The sequence below is a fragment of the Athene noctua genome, chromosome 21 (genome assembly GCF_965140245.1).
Source record: "Athene noctua chromosome 21, bAthNoc1.hap1.1, whole genome shotgun sequence".
NCBI lineage: Eukaryota > Metazoa > Chordata > Aves > Strigiformes > Strigidae > Athene > Athene noctua.
Window position 1 is genome coordinate 154978 of NC_134057.1, and position 21446 is coordinate 176423.

Genomic DNA, 21446 nt, shown 5'->3' on the forward strand with positions numbered 1-21446 from the left:
GCCTTTGGCAGCTGAAGCAGAAGAGGAAGGAAACAATAACAGTGCTTAGAACTTGGGCATTTCACAGTCTACATCTGCGTATGTAGGTAAGACTTCTCAGACTTTACAGGGAAAAAGAAAGCAGGCATTATCCCCCATGACAGAGAAAACATGAACATCTGAGGTTCCAGCCCCTTCACTGAAGTCAGCAAGAATTTTGCCATTGATTTTAGCGGGTGCTGGGTGGAGCCTCAAGTGACCAACTACATGAAAATTACTGTCCTGTTCAGAGATTTATGCACAGTTCACTGGAAAAAAAAAGAGGCCTTTCAAGATACTCGTTACAAGAAGGAATGCCTGCCTTCCCAGGTAAATATTCTGACACTCATTCTCACACATTTACCAAAGAATGTTGCTGTTAAATATATTATTCTCAACAGCCAGATCCTCAGATCAGCATGGTACTTTCTGTAATTATTATTGGCTATTATTGTGAGAAGCTTTTATTCATCTTATCCTTCCCCTGCCTTAGTTATGACTCATTTTCTCCTCTCAAAAAAAAAAAAAAAAAAAAAGAGTAGTTAAACAGCGGATGAAGTTTCTCCCTTTGCTGCTTGAGATGGTGACTGTCTATCAAACTGCTTCCTTTAGAAAAATGCAAGCACATATACGCCATGTTAATGAGTGTGTGATAGGACAACTAAAACCTAAGTGCAAAAGTGTGTTTGATCAGCTACAGATAAACCAGCTGTAACACCAGTTAGCGTCGTCGTCACTCTGGCTTTTTGTTACACTTGCTCTAACACAGTTGTATTGCTATAAAAAAATTTATCCCATGATAGTTATGAACAGCAGAAATATTACTCTGCTGAACAGCAAGGAAACACAGGTAGAATTTCCTCCTGGGCAAACAAGACCAACAAAAATATCTATGCAACAACAAAAAACAAAAGCCAACAAAAACCCTCTTCGCTGTAAACTAACAACACCTGATAGCTGAAATCCTACTTAGTTATAATTTCTGCTTTTCTCTACTAGTTCAATACACAGACCAATCCTTACGCTGCTGTTTTACTTCGTCACAAGAGCTTAGGTTTGAATGTGTTACAGATTTTGCAGTTCCATCTCAGGCTTAAAAAAAAATAAATAAATCAGAACAAAACATGAACCATACAGAAAAAAACCCACACAAACAACTTCTCAGAAAAGGCCTGTCTCAGGAAAAATGGCTTTACTGCAGTAGGACTTTGCAGCCCTGTGCTATCAGCAGACTGTTGAACTCCTGTGGTTCTCTTTCATCTCTGGGTTTCATCACTGAAGCCCAAACGAAGTCAACACAAGCGTGCCAAGGCAAAGCTTTTTTGGCTCATCTACTCCTACCCTGCTGAGTGGTAACGTCAGGAAGACTATGCATGGGGTGGGAGCGGGGGAGGCAGCAGTGGAGGGGAGAGAGCAAAGCATTAAATTATTGAAATGTGTTTACGTACTCCATCATGATAGCTCCATTTACAAATGCCTGGCTTACTGAAACCGAGTTATAACTCTAAACCAGTGAGTTTCACATGAAAGCTTTTCAATTCAACATCCCAGCTCTTTCATTCAGTATAGTCTAAGAAGGGAAAAGAAAGTTTAAAGAGTTGGGAGAACATAAGAGAGCAACACCCAAAGCCACCTGCACACTTCCCTCCTAAATTTGGGTAAGTATTATTGAATTTTCCATATTGTTAAAAACAATGCATTCACACGGGCTTTTATCATGAAGCAAATATCTGGCCAGCTGTAAGTTTAATAAAATTCTATGCTTGTGCTAAGCACTTCTCTGCTTAACCACAGGACTTAAGGAGACAAGCAGCCACTACTAAGGCAACAGTTTAAAAAAAAAAAAAAAGGGGGTGTGTGTGTGTGTGTTGCAATCTACTTATATAAGCCAGTACGATGGCACCCCCCAAATGGGGACACATACATTTTCACTTCAGTTGCATTAGCTGAATGCTCATAACATGCAGTCCTTAAACTGTACCAGGCATGCAATACCCGGAGTATGTATACTTGTGCTTTTGCTAGAGCCTTACCCAGAAACTTTAGTCAAGTAAAAAAAAGCAAACCACATGTACTGGGTCTGGCTGAGCTGGAACTGGTTTTCCCCTACAGCAGCCCCATGGTGCTGTGGTTTATGCTGGAGCTGCAGGGTGTTGGCAGCACCCTGGTGTGGTGGCTGCTGCTGAGCAGTGCTCACACAGCACCAAGGCTCTTTCTGACATTTCCCCCAGCGGGACGGGGTGGGCAAGATCTCGGGAGGGGACACAGCCAGGACAGCTGACCCAAACCGACCCAAGGGATATTCCAGACCCTGTGACGTCTGCTCAGTATAAAGCTGGGAGAAAGGAGGAAGGGGGGGTCACCCTTGGTCCTCCGAGGCAACCACTCCGCGTATGGGAGCCCCGCTCCTGAGAAGGCCCCACAGCACCTCTCCGTGGCAAGAGAGAATAAATGTTTTCTTTTCTTGCTTCCGCGTGCAGATCTTTGCTTCGTTGTGCTTATATTAAAACTGCTTTTGTTTTACCCACAAGGGTTGGTCTATCTTATTTTCTTTCCCCTCTTTGCCCTGCTGAGAAAACAAGGGGAAAGGGGGGGAAGTGATAGAGCGACTGGGTGGTGTAAGGGACCTTTTGGGCTTCTGCCTGTCTCAACACTGCTGCTTCACGACCCCCCCATCCCACCCTCAGTACCCTGTCATTGCGAAGGAGCACTCCTTGCAGACGGAAAGTCCCCGATGACACCCCGACGTCCGCCCGCGGCTGGAACAGCAGCAGCCTTGGCAGCGCCCACCGAGCTGCACCCGCGCGGGCCGGGCCAGACTGTAGCGGTGAGGAAGACGTGTAGAGGCTGGAGGCACCGCAGGTCGACCCCCAACGGCAAGACCACCGCGACCACCTGGGCCTGCGGAGGACCACGGGGTGGCAAATATCACCACCAGCCCCCATGGAAACGGGAGGGCTTCCTGGAGAACTCATGGGGACGGGGACTATAAAGGGGCTGTGTACTCCTCTCTCAGGATGCTGCTGATTGTTGCTGCTGCTGCTGCTTGCTGGAGACCTCAACGGAGCCAGGAACGTGGAACGTCATCGGCACCAAGAACAAGCCGACGGAACATCACTGGATCCCTGGTGGTGGTGGTGGTGGGAATTAGCTGCATCTCTACTGTTCTCTTGCTCAGGCATTCTGACTTCTTCCTCTTTTCCTCTCTGTCCTATCGCTCTTACCAGTTGTTATAGAAAATGAAGTTCATAAGGTTGTACAGCATCTGACCTCGTTTTGTCCTGATCTCGCTCTTGGGATCGTTTCAGAACCCTCCCTGATATCGGATCAGGACAGGTGGGTACCTGGCATTTAGCCAAAGTCGAACCACCACACCACGAAACACAACATGGACACAAAGGGTAGCAGGCATGTCCCATGGTATTCGGTAAACCATGGGGCAGCACATGCATTAGCAGCCATTTATGCACAAGTGTCTCACGTTCACTGAACAGAAATGGCAGAACTGAGGAGAGGCTAAGGCTGTGCCATGCCCTTAATGCTTTCACCAGAGCTTCATAACTGAACTGAAAAGTCTGTTTCCAAAGTTCATTCCAGGAAAAAAAAAGCAGGAAAAAAACCACAAAAACCAACAACCAAACAGACAGCCCCCAAACATACATGTTGCTTTTAAGATGTAACATGGGGCAAGGCACAGACTGTCACAAGCTCACACATAACACTTACATCCAATTGTTTTCATGCAAACATGACCACTTACAAGAACAAAATAGGTATGACAGATCTCATCTTAGAACAGACCTAAACCTCTAGGCCTAAGAAAACTCAAGCCTTCAGCTTCCCAAATACATCTGGCCACTATAAAACAAAGGGAGCAAACCTCCCAGAACAGTAACTAAGCCAGCTCCACCACCCTCCACCCGCACAAAGCTTTCTGTCCTTGGGAGACTTTTCCTGCCCACCCCCATCACTCCTCTATATGAGGTAGGATTTCCCATCCTCCGCCTGCCACAGGAACTAGACTCACCCTCCATCCCTCTTCAGAGAACTCTGACTGCTACCGGGTTTCCGTCCCTTTCTTCCAAGCTTTCTGCATCCGGGAAACAAAGCTACTTTAAGTTGTATTTCTCAAACCACAGCCAGCCTCATTCCTCAGACCTGACCTAAGGAGGGAGGAAACATGGTCCAGACAAACAATACGACCGATGCCACTGCTCTGTATGTTTCACACTGCTGGCTCCGGCCTCTTGCCTGTGGGAGCAGCTGCCTGTCACTTCCTACCCTCCAGAACGGGCACTGCCTCAAACCCACCTTCAAGTAAGAAGTTTTGCCTTTAGAAAACAGATTTAACCAACTGGCTCGCATTTCATAAGCGGAACAAGAAGGTGCGACATTTAAACTTTCAGCACAGAATTGAATCCATTTCCAAGTGCTTTTTCCCCCTTCATCCCTTCAGTAGTAGGTTTCTGTTTTTCAAGCAAATACAGCGTTTGCTTGCAGCACCTCACAGAATATTGGATGCAGTAACTCCACAATGTTGAACAAAGCCCTTTCTCACTCAGACCGTAAAGCATCTTGTACTCCTAATCTTGCCTCCAAAATATTGATCCCTTCCATGACACAGAATGTTTTGGTTGCTCTGATGTCACCCAGGACACATACTGTACAGAACACACGAGTGCATCGGCAGAAAAGAGACACTAAATGAGTTACAGCAGGCTTAAGCACTACCTGAGCACGGTCCTACCTTCTTCACAAGTAAGCAGGGTTAGCACTGGCCTTTGGACGGCCAAGTCAAGGTACAGCATACTTGCTGGATGGTCCCTGAATTGGTGTTCTTTCCGCACCTTCAAACGTAGACATGAGAAAATGATGGAAAAAACGTGAAAAAACATAACAACTGATTTGGCCATCAGCAGTCCATAAAAGCCAAGCTTACTGCCTCGTGGCAATGTAAGGTAGTCCAGACATTCAACCAATACAGAATTTCAGGTTTCTTTCTTTCCTTTTTACAGAATCTCAGGAATATAAAAAAAAAAAATTAAAAAAAATTAAAAATTGATTACTTAAATAATATCAAATCACCAATTATTCGTCCGTGCTGTACCATCTGCTCGGTACTAAACCTCCATTCCTACTTAGTGTTGCAAAAAATGCCATTAAATATCTGTGAGCCGAGTTACTGGTTAAGAACTTGACCCAAAGAATACAGTAGAGTTTACAGACTTTAACCAAGCTCAGAAGCCCATTACAACAGGCGCTGTACAGAACCAAGTACAGACACACCTTCTCACCCTCTGAAATATAGCTATTAAAATTTTACCATTTCTGAAAAAACAAACTGAATGAATGAAAGGCAAAAGGCTTGCTTCCTTCCTTTATACAGCTGCTCTGTCTACATGTCACTAATAGAAGAACCCATAGATAATCCCCCACTACCAGTGCTAGTCTTTCCAAAATAAATGGAAAATTCCTACCAATTCTGTTTCCAGATCAGAGGTGGAACACCCGCATAAAACTTTTCTTATGAGATATACTGATCTAATCTGTTTGCTTTTAGAAAGTTTATTGTAGATACTTAGCTACACGGATTTGGGAAGATGCACAATATACAGTTGCTTCCAATTCCAGGAATCCAAGAAGCATATGTTTAGAAGTACCCTTACAAGCATTTATAAGAAATTCCCCCTCCCCACAATTTGTTGTTGTTATTGTCGTCAAAAAACGTTCAGAATAAATTTGGGGAGAGGAAGAATTTTAAATTCACTCTAATGTGTTCCATAATACAAGAAGCATTTAAACATCCTTTTAAACAAAATTTTTGGAACAGAATTCAAAACAATGCCAAAACAAGAACAGCACCTTGGATGTCATCCTTTTCTGTATAATAATGAACTTAACTCTTCCTTGAAAATTACTAAGGAAACATACGGATAATTTCACAGAGAAGTGTCACAAACCAAAGCCCTGCAGAGGAGAGGAAAATTAAACAATATCCTCTTCACTCATCCCATTAGAACAGTAACAGAATATAAACTAAGCAAGAGAGCAATTGGTCATCCTCCTGGAAAAGTCACCAAAAGCGTTGCAATTAAATGTGCAATATTAAGATAATAGAAAAGATCACCAATTTCTCTCGATAATTTCCTACAAAGGTGAAGTAAAGCTTGTCATGTGAAACCAGACAACGATGTGCAATCTTTTTTTTTTTTTTTTTTCTTTTGTAAGAGTATACATGATAGAATCTCACTTTGCAATTACAAAATCGCTCAGCAGCCATTTGAGGGCAACATGCTGGGCTCTGGGGTGGGGGGTAGGAAGAGCAACCTCAAAACACAGAATGTTACATCAATCTGTAATGTTATGTACTTGAGTCTAATCCATCAGAATAAGCTGTTTCTCAAGGCAGTGACTAAAATCATGACTTGGTTTTCTGTAGATCTAGGACCTACCTCTGAAAGCACTAGGGATATGCTCCTTTTGCAGTCTACCAGGCATAATCCAGCCACTTCCCCACATAATTTCACAGAACTCATCCCTTTTCAGCAGGCACACTCCGAACACTCACTGCCGGGCAGACTGTCAGGAGTGCAGAACGGCCTAGTGCTTCCAGCGCTGTTCACCGCTGTACCTGGGGAGGGAAGGGCCATTATTTCAACAGAGGCCGTTCATAACTTCCATGTTGTTAAGGTTTGCTCAGTCCCTCATCACTGTCCCTGCTGGCCCTTTTGAGCTGTATTCTCTGCAGGAGAGACAAGTTTACAGTGGGGGCCCTTCCCACAGGAGCACTGCTGGGACGGCCAAGTTGGGAATTCCATGTTGCTTAACGCCCAGCCATTACACAGTCTCAGTCAGTGCTCAGGAAGGTCAGTACTGTCACTAGCACTTGTCCTAAACTGATTTTTCCTTCTCTGTGCCTTGCATGGCCCCAAGTCTTCAACACTGTACACCATTTAAAACTCACTGCAGAAGTATTTTCTCACCTCCATGCCATCATCTTCCATCACACTCAACTCTCACGTTACCTTCACTGATGTTTATGCCTACCCATGTTCTACAGCTAGTATTACTTATCTGCATATTTAATATAAAATATACTGAAATGAAATAGAAAAAAATTCTCTGAAGTTACCTAATCAAAAAACAGAGATCTTCAGCGTCTTGAAACTTCAGAATTTTAATTTTTTTGTTGTTGTTGTTAAATAACATACTAATTGGGAACACATTTTCTAACTTCCTATTATTACTACATGCCAAGAATTTCCATGCATCAAGGACAAAAGCTTCTTATCTGTGACCAAAATATACTGTCTACTTGTTTGGCCGTGTCTCCAAGTTTTACACTAATGAGATTTTTTAACAATGGCAGAAAGAGGAGTCTCACGCTGCTTCAGGAACCAGAGATGCTGGGAAGCACAGTGCTGATGTGCAAACTCTGCCCACCCAAGCTGGGCAGGCCCTGAAGCAGCATAACTTCGCTTATAAAACATCATCTAAACCCTGCCAAAGTTCCGATCACAACCGAAACACATCCCATACTCCAGCTCTGCTGGGCACTGAGAACAGAACAGCTCAGGGCCAGTCTGGATCCCCCTAAGGTCCCTGCAGCACTTCCTAGCCCTCACTGACTAGAGTCCACATCCACTGGTATTCTCTCTTGCAAGGATATATACACAGCAACACTTCCAAATGCATGTGGCTCCTGTGGCCATTTCCCTGAGCTAGTTTAAACTAATTCATCTGGAGAGTTGCCATGAATCTCAACTGTCGACGTAACTAGCCCCCACTGCTTATGTGAAGGGGGTAGCTAGCCAGCTGAGAAGAGCTAGAATTTTAGCTAAACAGCTTTCAAACCTAGTTGATTTAACTGGGACGGAAAAGTGCTTTTAACATGCCAACAACCTCGTCATGAGCTGTTTCACTTTGCCATCAACTAGAGTAGGCAAACATCTGTGTTACCCATAGAAGGGACTTCACAGGATTCTCAGTATTCACCTTCCTAGGAGCATTTTTAGAAAATTCTCTAGGAGAATTTTTTAATTCTCTAAAGAGAATTCTAAAAACCCACACGTTCTCCTTTTCAGCAGTTTTATTTAATATGCAGAATCACAAATATTTTATCTGAATAAACATTGTAACTCTTTGTCAAAAACAGATTGAAAACCAGAGACTGAGATGGAGCAACACTGCTTCTCAGACTGCAGACAGTAGTAAAACATCTGTCTTAGAGTCAGTTATACAAATTATTGGTGCATTTAACGGTTTTATGTGACATGAGTATCAGTAAACTCCCCATCACAGCACTGTGTTCAGTATTCTATAACAGACATTTGTTCCACAGCTCGCAAGTCTGGAATTTCACCTCAAATACACTCACAATGAGCACTGCAGAACTGAATAAACTAAAGGAAAATTCTGTATCCTACAAAATTCAACAGTTTACCCTTTTAGCCAATAAAATTTTGCCCAATATAAGCAAGCAGATAGAAAAAAGGAACTGGAATTAATTCAGGTAATGACGACAGGCTGTTTATATTAAAAAAAAAAGAATAAAATTTCCTGAATAAAACACTGATTTGGAGAAGCCTCTGATTTCTATAAATCCATCCACAAATTCAATACAACACATCTTGAAAAGAAAGTTTTTAAACATGAGAGCAATATTCACTTTTACAATTTTTTCTTGTCACTATCTCAGCTCTCCAATAAAGGTGTAGTAAAAGAAAAAAACATACGATTGAGTCGCAAATACTATACAAACTATACTTAAAAAACCCCAGTAAGGCATGTTTCAACAGAAGTTACATAGGTACAATCATGCTGGTCAGTCTTGCCTTGCAGAACTAACAGACAAAACGCTCCTAGGACTGATTTTTTTTTTTTAGATGCTTGGCTATTACTATGAAAGCTGATGAGAACACGCAAGAGCAATTGTTAAAAACCACTATTTCCTGACCTCGCAAACAAAAACGGCTAAACAATTTTCTTCTAGTGTTATTCAGACAAAATAACTACAGCACTGGGCATGCTTTGCATCCAGTCTCGCCAAGTGCCTGTAAGAGTGGTTTGGAGAGAAAAGTAATCTGATTGCAGGTTCTACAGAATGCCCGACAATGCAGACACATTACCCTGACAGTACTGACTGTATCTAACTTTGAATTTGGCTCTCTGAGACACGGATTGACCTGATGACCTTCAGAGACCCCTTTCGTCATAAATTATTCCGTGATTCTATGGAGGAAAACTGAAAACACATGGCAACACTTCTTCTTATTTTGCGTTAGGATTATTCTGTTTCTACCTCAATACTGCCCTCTGCTGATGTTCATACTGCTTGATTATTTGCACAGAAACATTGTCAGGCTATATTATATGAATGTTTTAACACTTTTTCTGCAAATGAAGGAAGGAAACAATTGCAGTATGTTCTTGTCCTCTAGTATTCAAATCAGTCCAGCAGGCTGAACTCTAGGTTTATGGCAAAGAGCAGAAGCGATCAATACCTTTACGGGGTCAGTTTGGAAAGTGTATATGTACATTCAGGGTCAAAGAAGGTCTCTTCTCCCTCATGACACGAAAGTTTAGGCTACTTCACAGCAGCCTTCAGAGCTATAGAACAAAGCTCCAAAGAGAACGATCATCCTTCCTCGCTACAACAGCAAGTCCATGCAGTAATTTGAAGGAGGAGATTAAAAAGGATATGATAGAGAAACCTCCTAAACCTGGGCCATCAGAGTGATCAGAAGAATTAGCAGCCACTCATCTCCAGCTGCCTGAGCTATACTTCTACACATACAAAACCATGCAAGTGACAGAAAACTTACTAGGCTCAGTGTAATCTTTAGTAAAGATAAGATTTTGGTGTAGTTTATTGTCATTAACTCTTGGCAGGTTCTGCTTAGGAGTGCAACATCAAAAATGCTTTTAAGAGACAGGTAAAATGGACATATGTAAAAAACAAAGCAATACAACACATAACAGAAAGCCAGCTTCTCCAAACGCTTGTCAGGAGCATGACCGGCTATTTTAAAAGTTTCTCAGTTGTATGAGAATTAAATTTGATTAAATCTGCTACAAAACTTTGCAAAAAAAAGTCAAAGGTTTCCCTACAAAATTTTCAGTCTACTTAATTTCTAAGTAAAATTAATTTTCCAATGTTTACTTGCACTAATGTCCAATCTTTGAAGTGTTCTGCACAAGTGTTTTGTCTTATTTTAGACATATCATTGCTGAATTTGTGCATGAGTTTGTTTTTTCTTTTGTATTCCTACAGTCTCAATGGCCAATAAGAGATCCTATTAAACTGACTGTATTCCCTAGTTAATGAGTAATAATAGTGTATTAGAAATCACCGTGACAACTTTTCTGAGGGGAAGTAATACAGGTATTTTTATATTAGAGTTAAGATACCAGCAGAAATGTTTGCAGAAGTGGCATTACCAATGAGATGTATATGAATTCAAAGGATTCATGGGTTTCACATCTCTTATGATGGTGTATAAAAGCCTCTCATAAAGCAGTATTCGTTTACAAAGAACCAGACTGCTCCATTTACATTCCCATGATAAAATACAAAACCTGGGTAAAAATCCCTGTGTGTAAATTGTGAAGTGATTTTAAAGAAAGTGCTAAAGCAAAGACAGAAACTGCTCAGGCTTTAGAGTCTGTAAGTGTAGCACATAGAAGCACAACTTGTAAGTACCTGAAATGTGTGTGGTGCCACCAGGAATAATTACCTCTAGCTTGGGACGCTGGACAGAACTACGTCAGTCAACTTGGGGGTTGGGAAGGAAGGGTTGGTTGTTGCGCTCTTGCTTGATAGTATGTGAACTTTAGAAGTGGATGGAAAAGACCCTTTTTGTTTTATTTTTCCTCCTGATGTAAGAGAAATAATTACAGAAAGCAGTATAGCATAGCCAGTTAATCTTTCACCTAGTCTAATCTTCATGTTTTACAACAATAAATGTATTGCAATTTTTTTTTCCTTATCTAGAATCACTTGTTGGCAAGAGCCTGCTTTTGTCCTCTTGAAGGTGGTAAGATGAACCAAGCTGATGCACAATTCCACTTCGTGCTCAACCAGTCTCCAAATAATATCCCTGCCTGCCCTTCTCGGTATGAGTTTATGGGTATTTTTATAAAAACCTGGTCTCTCCAGTTGAGTTTTGGAATGAATTATGTGCTTAAGAAGGGGGTGCATATGTGAGTAGAGAGAAAGAATGGGATCAAGAAGTGTGCGCTTTTGATGAGAAACACGTGACAGAGATGACTTTAAACTTGAGAAGTATACTTAGGTGGAAGAGCTAGGAAGAAGTATAATGCCAGCTATGATAGCATCTTCTGAGAGCTGCGGGCACACATCCAGTCCAACTACTTCTATATCCCTGATGATGCCAAGGAAGCTGTATACTCTGTCAAAGGTGAAGATACCAGCAGTGAGGGGTCACTGGGCTGTAACACTCGTATTTTAATTTGCTTGCTAATTCATCTAGTCTTGTGTCTTTCCTCTGGACCAGGACAGAATTTTAAGTTTCTCCTGAAAACCATGAAAATTTAACTTTAATCTTCCCGTGTTTGAATTTTTCATGTGCTTGGCACCATCAAAGGAAGTAAGTTGTAGTTGTCTGAATTTTCTGTTAGTTTTTAAATGTAACTTTTGAAAATTGGCACAGCACAAAACAATACTTATGAGCTTCTGATTTATAACTACTTTATTTATATTTCTGATTTATTTGTAACTGGTATGGTACAACCGGTAAAGCATGCATTTCTTTCAACAAGATTATAGAGGAGTCCTTGCCTGCTACAAGACAGCACTGCGTAGCAATGCAGGTTGCCCAGGTAAGACAGAAGTATCTGCTAGGGGAAGTATTTGCTGTGCTTGCAAGCTAACTCAGATCTTCCTAATTGAAATATCAGAGGGCTTTTTTGTCATCCGTATCTGTCAAAAAACCCCAACCTTCATTCTAGAGGAGTTCAGGTGTTTGCTGCCTTGAAGAGTTCCTTAATTGTTAGAGAAGGAAAATTTAGAGAAGGAAAATACTTTTCACTTTTTCTAATTATTCCCCTTTAAAGAGCGATTAGTAACTAAGAAGTTACATGTAAGAGAAGTTAAAATTGTATGGGGAGGGAACTGTTGCAGAACCTATCTCTGAGCTCTTGGAATAAGGGTTAAGAAAATTATTATTATCATTAGTAGCATTAATAACGAAACAAAACATGAAAAGTAAAATTCTGTCTATAGCACATGATACTAGTTTTCCTGGTGTTGCATGATTTTCTTATACAAAAATCTGGGAAAGCTCTTGATACCACTGTAAAAGCGATGCATGTGATTTAGAGATGTTAGTTCAGGAGATATGCATTAGGATCATCCACACGCTTATCTTTAATCAAATATTAAAAAATGTGAACAAGGCCTTTGTTCACCCCAAGATTTCCAGAGTCACCACTGCTGGTATTACCTCTGGCCACCTCCCTATTACACCTGATCAGAAATCGGTGTTACAAAACCCAATCTGTTTAAACCCTAGAGAACCTTTTTGCCTCTCAAAAGCAGAACCTCCCGTAGATGAAAGGTAAACCAACAACAGAACAGCTCTTGGAAGTAGCACAATTAGAAAAATTGCCCTAATTTCAAACCTGAACAAATTAACTCTTGCCGGCAGCATTCACAGGTACACTTCTTCCCTGAGGGGTTTTAAACAGAAGGACTCACATCAAGAGACTCGAAGCCCGATGCTGCAGCCTGGCCACCAGCAGGATCTCGGGGCAGGCTGTGAAGGGAGACGCTGCAGTTATCAGCCTCTTCCACGGCACCACTGACCAGGGCAAGGAACCGCGGTGTCTGTACAGGGAAAGTGAGCTCTGGGTTTTAATCCTCTGACACTACAGCCACAACCAGTTAATACTTGCAATGCTTCGTCTCCAAGAGTATAGCAGTGCCCTTTTTAGAAAATAAATAAATAAAAGGCTGCTCTGTAAGTACTTAAGGCACAAGCTAAATGACAGCAGAAATCAGAACATGTGAAATAGTTGAAATCAACACTTTGTTGTACCAGTACCACTCACAATGTACACATGTTCTCACTTCAGATAAAACCAGTATTATTTGCCTATAACTATGGCTTCAGGAAATGGGTAAAAAAAATCGCCTTTGATTCACTACTAGAATTACATTATTCCTTCAAATAAACCCAAACAAGCAAAAAGAAAAAAAAAAAAAATTCAATTTCCTTGTTTCACTCCAGGTAAGTGGTAAATATAAAAACCACACTCCATACATCCACACAGGATGATCTGAACATCCAAATCCTGGCGCTCCTCAGACCCTGGAGCCGCAGGAGGCAGCCAAGGGACCCCGCGGGCAGTGTGACAGTGGGAGCTGGCAGACATAAACCGCCCCTGCTTTCCCTCACATCTCTGCTGTCTCAGAACCGACAACAGCTACGAAAAAGTCTTTCTTAAGCCATAGTTTGCAGCAAAAATCTACCATGTTTAAATATTTTACTGAGTAGCAATCAACTTAAAACTAAATCCACAACAGAGTCTGCTTTCAGAAGACTATGCTAAATTGATAGTAAAATGACCACACATACTTTTCCTGAAAAAACTGAAGGTTGACTTTCTGTTCTCTTTGGATCAAATGACAAGTATTTTAATGAAGTCCTGCTGATGCAAATGTCCCACTGCGGTAGGTGGTGTGAACTGTGCCGCAGAACCTGGGAGGCCTTTCCCTCGCTGGAGCCTCTGCAGCATTTAACCACCCACCGAACTACAGCAGGAATGAGCTTCCACAGGGCTCGGCCACGCGGAGCTGGTGTCACCACACTGTCTCTCTCGCGACTCGTGCTAACGCAGAGCTACCTTACAGAGTTCACCAAATACTAGATTTCATATCAGAGTCAAACAAGATGACCCAGCAATTTACAGGAACAAACCAAGGCCTCATGTTTTACAACTAAATTCAGATTCAACTGACAAACAGAATGAACTTTGCCAGCAACAAAGAACCTCCAGTAAAGACCATTACCAAAAAAAAAATAAAACCAGGCACATAGACTTAGACAGACTGGGCAAGGCCAGAGGAACACATTTTATCACCATTTTAAACAACATGTCAAGAGGAGACAAAATAAGAAAAAGCAAAAGGCCCCACAACACCCAAACCTCAAAGTGCTGTTTTACAAACTACCTTGTAAAATCATCACCATCATTCAGAGACTTCTCAGAATTTTTCCATCCAAACATCCTGGGTGGTTTGTAGGTGTTACCTGAGCCACACTCCCACCCTACAGATCATGACGTTACAGAAGGGGAACTTCAGACACAGTTACACAAGGTGCTCGCTGATGGTCGAACACCAAAACAGCATCAGAGTTTAAAGCAGTTTCCAACTGTGGGATTTCGGATTTCCCACAGAATTGGGAATTTTTAGAATCAGATTCATTCATTGTGAAAAATAAGAATAAAACTTCAACAACTGTGTGTACATCTCTATGTGTGGATCTCCTAAGTTAAATTTACTTCTTGTACAGCAAAGTACATGAAGATCTCCATTTTCAGTATTTTCTTTCTTCTAAAAACTAGGAAAAAGCTTGCTGAATCTTACGCAGGGAGTGCAAAGTTCAGACAGCTCGTTCAGTCCATTACAAGCCTCACCACCAAATTACAGCTGCAGTTTGAAGGAAGGAACAGGTCACTATGCACTGCTTGGCCCTTCCATGAGCAAATAAAAGGTCTATCGTCTCAAAATCAGTATCGATACAGAATCCATACTGGCAAAGAAAGTTAATACACTGTGGATTTAACCAGGTGAAAAATTACTGTATCCTCATTTTTCACCTGAAAGAAAATACACCAATAATTTGCAGAATGAGATGTCTGTAATCAGCATCAGTCAGCTGATAAATCTTCCATTGCTGCTTCACTCTGAGTAATATACAGATGTGTGTACTGAATACTTCTAGAAGTACTCCACTGTTCTAAAGAAGCCAATTTCCTAAAGCAAAATCTTATTCTACTTCAAACAAGAGAAAGAGCAAACCACCTTAAAGTTTTACTGTAAATACTGTCAGGTGACACTCATTCAAGTTACAAATTCTTTTAAAACAAGTACGTCTTTTGAACTACATGGCCCTGCTTGTATTTCTCTTGTCTGTCATAGGTTTTACTACAGAATTAAGCAAAACAGGACAGCATATGAAGAAATAAATTAGTGTAGTTAGCATATAAAAAAAAAAAATCATGGAAAAAGTATTCCTAGAAGCAGAGCTTTAAATTTTAATATAATTAAAAATATATCAATAAATAAAGCAGCAGGGTATGGAAAACTATGCTGCTGCATTCCTAGTCCAGATTGGTGTGCACACCTAATTATTCAGGGTTTTTTACAATGAAAACCAGAGTTTCTTGAACAAGTTCCATCAACTATGGTCTCATTATGGCCACCCAAAGGCAAACAGGTTAAGGAAGAACAGTTCATCCAGGTTTCAGCTCCAGCCGTTCAAAGGCACTTTGGGGTGGTGCCACACAGGTTTGTAGAAATTAAAGAGCAAGGGCAGAAGCACAGCCATCAACCACGAGACAGCAAGCAACACCAGCAGAGGCAGCAGGAAAGGTTACAGCTAAGAATCCTACAAGAGCCCCGAGGAAAAGAAGGGGATTGAGGGAAAAAAAAAAAAAAAAAAAAAAGAGGAAAAAAGATGATGATACGGGAAAATTAAGTTTTATAGACAAAAGTGATCTTACAGAGAGGAGAGTGAGGAATATTAGAAGAGACAAAGACTACAGCATTTGGGAGAGAGAAAAAGCCTCAGTGCAGCAGAGCAGTGCAGAGGCACAGTTCTGTTCTCCTCACGCTACTCTGGAAGCTCAGCTCTCTCCCATCTGCCTCCTTTCAGCTGCCTCTGCACAGACCCCGCACTTACACGGACCTGGCACAAATTTAACCACACACGGCACTTTGGCATCTGTACAGATCAGACCACAGAAACAAAGCCTGGTTCTGAACCCACAGCAATCAGATCAATGGTCAGGACACAGAGGGCATTATTAGAACAGCACAACCTCCCCCGCAGTGCCGGATCACCCACCGCCTCCTTGTTCACCTGCCACGTACGCCCGTTCCTCCTCCTCCATCCCAAGCCACATCCTCACAGCCCATTCATTTTAATCAGCCCGTCATCCCTGTGCCCTTAAATTCCACAGTCTAAGTGGTTTTCTGAACACAAGTTTTCTACTAGGGACTGCTTTGCTGTGTAGGCTGTAACCCTTGGAAGTAAAAATGGATCCAGTAAAATCCTTTTTCAGAAGCCTGTCCGCTGCCTAGCAGGGAGAACAGCAAGCAGGGCTCCCCTCACAGACCTTCCACCTTCCTCGCCCCTGCCAGCGCTCACCCCCGCCCCGTGGGCAGCGTCCTGCCCCTTCCCTGGGGCTCCTCACCAGCACCTTCCCCGTGGGCACAGCTCTCCTCCAGCTGGAACAGCCCGGGAACAGAAGGGGCGGGCGGGCAGAGAGGCCTTGGGGCAGGGGGAAGCACGAGCTGGCCCCCGGCAAGGCTGCAGCTGTCGCCCACCAAGAGGCGTCTGACCCGGCTGCCAGGCCAGGGCCGACGCCGGCTGCGTTTTCCCTCTCGGCACGACTCCAGCAGAGATGGACACAAGGACTGATTTCCAGGCAGCGCCTCACGGACAGGGGCTGAAGGGCCGAGGACTCTCCCCAGCAGTCCCTCCTGGGCCACTCTCACAAATACAGACATACGCCCTCGGCAAGAGAAACGGAGGAGAAAGCTGTCCCACGGAAGTGAGTGACCCCAGAGCCACCTGCCCCACAGCAGCCAGGGAGGACACCTGAGGCAGAAGGCAAGGATCAACAGCCCTATCTGTTCCTGCCAACTGAGGGGAACCTTAAATCTTTTTACTGAAAAATGGCCAGAAATTAGAATAAAACAAGCTGATTTTGTGCCTTAACAAAATAGGTTTTAAGTTAGTTTATTTTGGTCTGCTCTATATTGAACATTGAATCCTTGTTGGCTGAGCCTGTTATTTTTTTAAAATTTGTTTTACATTTCAGCCTCCAAACTAACCATCAATGAAATTTCAGACCTCAGACTTTTTGATTTAGTACCTTAGTACAACTCCCACAGCTCTCAAGGATTAAGACATCTAGAAGCCAAAGATCAATTACTTCTTGAAAACCTCACCCATCTAACTGTACATTGGACTCTTGGCTCTGACTTCAGTATTTTTGGAAGCACATTCTACAATAAATGAAGAGAGTAAGAACAGAGAAACATATACAATCCAGACGCATAAGGAAGTGACGCTGATGCACCAAACAGTAACAGAAACAATTTCCCCTCATTCTTAAAACCCAGCAATCCTCTTATCCAAAACAGACAATGCTCATTATACAATACGTAAGCACTGCCAACATTCATAAAACCACACATATTACACCCTAAACACACATACTAAACACACTCCTATTAAACTCAAAACAACATCGCCATCACACAGGCTGGGATGAAGCACCCTGCCTACTGCAAAAACAAAACTAAGTGGAAAGGGCTGTGTGACAATTTCACATGCAATTATACTTTCTGAAATCAACAGGCTCCACTATGCAGAACAACAGGTGTCCATCTAACAAAAAAATTAACCTTAAAATAGATCCATACACACATAGAATTAGATGAGCAAAACTGTGTGCGCTGTACACAGATTAAAGAAACAGAAAACAACCCTTGCTCTCTTCCACTCTTCAGTACAAAGCATCACTTACTGTACACGTACCCACGGAGTCGGTTAAATCAACAGAAGAGCCCAGTGACAGGAGAGTCTGAATATCCATAAGTACAAATTGATTTCCTACCCTTTCTAAATAAACCTGGTGTTGCAATACACCTTTGTAGTAATCCAGCAGATCCCGCACTGACAACGACTGAAATCATGAACTGGACTGACAGACCAGAGCTGCTGTACCATTTCCTAAGTCTTCAGATTGATCACGGTGCATTTGTACTCCCACTACAAGGCTCCTGATGCGGATAAACATGTGAAGACCTGACCGTGAGGCCATGTGGACCTCACATGCATCAGCTACATCATCTATTCAAAATGAAGTTGCACAAATTAGCTAATAAATGAACACAGATAGAAACTTGCTCCAGAGAGCTCCCATTTCTGGCTGAAGTGGAATGATTTTGAGATCTGGTCACCAGCACTGGGCCCCAGAGCTCTCCCTGCTCAGCAATTGCTGTATTCCCACAGATGGAAACTGCTTTTAACCTTCACTTGGAGAGTCCGTTTGCTGAACTTGTGGCAGCTGCAGCTCTGAGCTGCAATAAAACTGCATGGAACAGGAGCATCAGTCACCTCCTTCCTAGATATATTCACAAAAGCTGGAAACAAAGATTGTTCACAGATCAGTGAGCAGGAAGTACATGTTGTTAAGTGTATTGCTTCAACCCATTAGTGGGGGATCACTTTAGTGTTTCCTTTCATGATTAATGCAAGAATCAGTCCATGCTAAAAACATGATGCCTGTCCATTTGTGGGACCTTTTACATATATTTTCCAAAACCTATTCTTCCCCATAGCTTGTACCATTCATGCATCCAGAAAAATGCTTTATGAGTTTTAATTTGGAATCTGTAATTAGGTTCAAACAAGAGACAATGACTATCATTATCAATTCACATTTATCACAGCAAATCATAACACAGCTGCATTTCAGACAGAAAGCATTACCATGGATGAGATGGGAGGCAGCAATTTCAACGAAATAAAATCATTAAGCGTCACCATCAAGCTCTATGTATGATCTGAGAATGCAGTTAGAGTGATCTCAACAGACAACAGGTCTGAACTATGGAACGGCAGTTAGTAAAACCCTTTTCAAATGTGCTGATGGACAAAAAAGACCCAGCCTGCACACCAGATTCAGAAATGAACAGTGCAGCTGCGCTCAGTAAAGCACTAAATGAACTGCAAAGCCCCGTGAGCGAGCTCAAGGGCTTGTGTACAGACACCTCACACAGCTGCACGGGGCTGCTGAAACAGCGTCCTTCAAACTAAGAAACGGGAATTCTACCTGGCAGGGAGCCCCCAGCAGAACCTGCCGTGCTTGGCGATGCCCTGGAACACAACAGCACGGGTCAGACCAGCCCTGATGTCTCAGGACAGGGAATTCCCGGGGAGCCCCCCGCCCTCCGCGCAGTCCTGCCCCCGAGGCAGCTGAGGGAGGGCTCTGCAGCCCAGCACAGAGTGCAGCCCGGTCTGCAGCCGCGGAGGGGTCACAGCAACATCTGGAGGGGCTGCAGCCTCCACCCTAAGGGATCCACCTCCTCAGCTGGGGCACCCGCTGGAAATTCCTGCGCCTGCCACGCTGCTGCCCGGACATGCTGCTTTCCACGGAGAAAGCTCATCAGTCACCTGCAGTGTACCGCAGTAATGCTCAAAACGGAAAGGAAGGGGATTGCAGGCCGCATCCAGCGGTGTGAATCGGTTCCTTGTTTTCACCACTGAAATACATTCATCGGTTTTGGGTTTGTTTTTTTTTTCCATTTTAAAGTATTTCTTAAGGGTAGAAACAGAACACAACATTGATTTTCCTTTTTGTTTGTTGTCAGGCCTGCCAAACCCCCAGGAGACACTTCAACCCCTCCTGCCCCCCAGATGGGCTCTGGCCTCCTCTCCCACCCAGAGGCCTCACCCCCTCACCCTTTCCTGGGGCACGGGTGCTACCTGGGCATAGAATAAATCACATCACAGAACTGAAATAGTTATTAAAAACACCCCACATCCACACCACCACCAAAACAGAAACAAACCAAATAAAAACAAAAAAAAAACCACAAAAAATAAACTCCATTTTTTTCCCCTGTTTTCTTCCCTCCTTCCCCACCTTTCACTGCACTTAGAGAACAGATGCATTTGATGAATCCTGTGCTGGCTCCGGGTCTAAAGCACAAGTGAAGGCCATTTTTCTTGAGGGCCATTTGACAGAGAAAGTTGCAGGGGAAAAAAAAAAAAACATGTTCTTGCCAACCTTTGCCCCGCTCCCCCCCCCCCCCCCAAGCTGCCCTCGGCCCAGGCTGAGGATGGGAGGAGAATTACACAAGACAGAGCTCTCAAACAGAATGTCTGGAGGCTTTTATCACATTTACTGCTGGAAGTCTGGCAAAAACGCTCCAAAAGTACAGGAAAATATCCTGAGGATACATCTTCCTCTTCCTGTTCTACTGACTTGCGGAAAAACTAACTCCACAACTGTTAAGTTGTAAAGTAGGTATGTTTATTCAGCGCCGGGCGCATGGGGGATCGCTCCTCCACAAGCATGCGCACCCCTTGCAGCTCTCGTCCTGCTTATATATTACAAAATAATGCATATTCATAGAATGCTTATACATAAACATAATATTTCCCCGCCTCCCCTCGCTTCTCATGGTAATTAGGTCTCCTCCTCTTGCGTCTGCGCGTTGAGCTCCTTTGGTGGTCGCAAATTCCTGGGAGAGGGTCGTATAGATGAAGTATCTCCTCTTCCTCGCTGATGAACTTTTTACCTTATTCTTCTGCGCAGCCTCAGTTGTTCCCTAACTCCTAGCTAAGCCACAAGGCCAATTAGTGTTAGGATTTGAGGTGATCTATTGCTGTTCTGTACTATTTCAAGGACAATAGGAAGCTTCTGTTTGAGCCAGAAGATAATATCTTAGCAACAGTCAGCCCCTGGTATGTCTTCACGTATAGCCCCCTCATCTTGGCGCAAGCTCTGCACCATCAAACTCAAATTCTTTAAATTCCCTATCTCATTCCCCCCTTTTCTTCTTACTTAGTAAATTCTTTTACTACTCAAACCATCTTACAGCTTACTTTTATAACTAAGTTGTGTTAGTCTTCACTATTCTTTTGAAACTCAGGTTATATTTTATCTGTTATGTGCATTTGCTGTCTTGATGTTTTGCCCTGTATCATTCCTTGCTTTGTTCAGTTAATCCAACATGTTGTATCTAGCATGCAGTTTACATCTACTGCTTCACCTGATGGCGTAAAACAGATTCGTACTGTTTGCCAATCAAAGTCTACTGCTGTATTAATCATTTAAACTTTATATACACATGTATTCTTGTTTATATTTAGGATAGGTGCTTTTAGGCCTAAATAACACATGCACGTTGGGCTGGGGGCGTGGAAATTCTTTTCTTGCTGCGTATTTGGACTTCCATTTTGGAGCTTTGGAATCTATCGCAACCATGAATATGGATTGCATTTCTGCGCTAGCTTTAATTCTTGTTTTATCGGCTATTGCCTTATTTGTTATTGTAATGTTTCTTTTTGTCGGTGTGAATGTCAGTTCTGTAAGTTATTTTCACGTTCTTCTGCTGCTTCGCCTGAATCTCCTGAGCAGCAACCACTGCAATCCTCTGT